The sequence below is a fragment of the Penaeus chinensis genome, chromosome 27, assembly GCF_019202785.1.
Source record: "Penaeus chinensis breed Huanghai No. 1 chromosome 27, ASM1920278v2, whole genome shotgun sequence".
NCBI lineage: Eukaryota > Metazoa > Arthropoda > Malacostraca > Decapoda > Penaeidae > Penaeus > Penaeus chinensis.
Window position 1 is genome coordinate 17,141,969 of NC_061845.1, and position 2,534 is coordinate 17,144,502.

Sequence of the window (2,534 nt, forward strand, 5' to 3'; positions counted from 1 at the left end):
CCTTGCCCTCGAGGCGTCTGATATTTGCCTCAAGGGTGACCCAACCTGGCTGGTTCTTGACTTGTAAACACTTCGTTCTTGCGTGTAATGTCCCTGAAGCATCTTCGTGGCTGCTCGTCCCTGTCATCGTCTTCATCTTGGTCCCTGGTAAATCCGTTCGTCCTCGATATCCACACGTCCTCGAAGGTCTCGCACAGGTCTTCGGCTTCGTCCTCGTAGTCCTCGACCAGGCCTAACTCGGCGGCTTACTCGCCCAATGCACGTTCCTGCAGATCTCATCCAGGTCCTTCTGACGTCCTCGTTGTCCTCGTCAGGATCACGAGCTCCTATAGGTTGAGTGGATCTGCGGCGTCCAGGCAAGTTCACAGCATTATGGGTCGACTGGTACCTGCTCTGGCGAGTTCCTGGTCCTTCAATGGATCGACGGACGTAATTATCCTAGTCTTTCTTGGTTTCTGGCGATTTCCCGGTGACGATTTTTACAGCGGTACTATGACAGATATCGTGAACAAGATTATACACATAAGGGCCAAGATAGTAAGAGAAAAGAAAGACAACAGAGGAGAGGGGATGTTAAGCGCCACTAGCCGATTATTTATATAATTTGCAGTTTTTATGGTTGAATTTTCGTTATATTTTCGTCTTCTCTTTTTTTTTTTTTTCATTTTGTGTTTTACTTTCACAAAGTTAAGAAAAAAATAGGAGAGAGAGACGGTAACAGCGGTCCGCATAGACCTAGCTTGAACTGCGAACCGTCTCTGATAGACAGGAGGGTAAATAAGGGAAATGACAAAGACCAAACAAGGGTGCCAAACACGGAAATTAACGTTCATTTTACACAAATGCAATAAACTAGCTATAGAAGTAATACAAAATTATTTCAAATACTACATTGAATTTAACATTTAATGATATGCGACAGAATGACGCACTAATGAATGGTGACGTGAAACAATTCGCGAACGAATCTTCTCGGGGAAAAAAAATTCTGCCGAGGTAACTTGTCAAGCTGCGCATACAGACTTCAATTGACGGGGGGTCTCTGTACCCTAATTTGCCGTACTTTATGAAGCGAAACGAGCTGGGAAAATATTAATAACCCACTCTATCTGCGAGTCTGTGGTGGGCGCTCATGCACTGAATGCTCTACGGCTATTTATCATGAATCACAACTCGATGGGATTTACCCCAAACATGGCAGCGACGTCAAGGGTGTGAGCGGGATGTGATTAATAAGAGAATCTCAATTCTAGCTTAAACCCTAGTCCTACATTAATTAACGGACGTAACCGCGGGTCACACCGGCTCAAAAAGTTTCCGAACGAACGTGTCGGAGCGCGGATCTTTAGGCATATACGCAACCCCAAGTAATCAGGCATTCTGACACTATGATAAGGGGAAGATCCCTGGCGCTATATAAAAATGTAAGTAATTCGCGTTACAAGCTCCGCTCTAGCGCCGATAGAACGTGTCGCCAATGAACATGCAACGGATGCTACGCGTTATCCTATAATGTAACAATCTCGAAAACAATATACAGGAAATGCCAGCGGTTCTCACATTCATTTCACGTGTTAATCACTCAGAGTGAAAGTGGGGTCAGGTCACACAGCTGTCCCAAGCAGATGTGACTGAAATGTTTCACTCGGGAGGTCAGGTCAAGACGGGAAATGGGTAGTGAGAAAGAAAAGTGATATGATGTTCATGAAAATAGTTAAATCATGAACGCGCTAAATTCGTTGTAATTGAAACAATACTCTCTAATCACGAGAAAAATTAAACAAATACGTAATAAATGAACGATATTCCTGTTCTTTGAACCCATACCGTTGATCACACAGTAATGTCATCTGAGGTTACCAATGGAGAGCGTACCATTGCTGTCAATTAGTACTTTAACCTAACAAAACCAGCGCGAGCGTAACTGCACATACAGTTTAACACATTTATGGGGAAGATAAAAGAAAGGAAAAATGGCCCAAATATGTACTCACAACAGGTTCTGAAGACTTTTGCGTGTATGGAAGCGACTGGTCCGAGCGGTGACCAGGTTTCGGAGACGGTGAGTCCATTGTTGTGTGCCAAAAGGACACAACTCCCCGCTGCTACCAGAATGTAAAGGCTATTAAAACCTTAAACATATGGTTTAGCAGGGGTAGTTAAACGGACGGTTGGCTTAACCTCTTTTATTTAGAAGCGTAAGCAACACAGATATTAACACGGATACAAGTCTTCGTAAGGCTAAGTGCTTGGTCTGCCCGGAGGGCGGACCCGGCCAGCCTGACCCGCAGCGATAGGCAAGACTCTCTGAAAGGACTGAGACTGACCTGGGTCATCCTGACCCTAAAGTACTGGTGTGGGGGCGTGGGGCACGTTGGGGCGCCTGCGGTGAAGCCACGCGTATACGTGCTTTTGTACGCCACGTGGAAGCTATTTATACATACTTATACACACACACACACACAGACACACACACAGACACACACAGAGACACACACATATGTATATAATATATATACATGTATGTATATGTA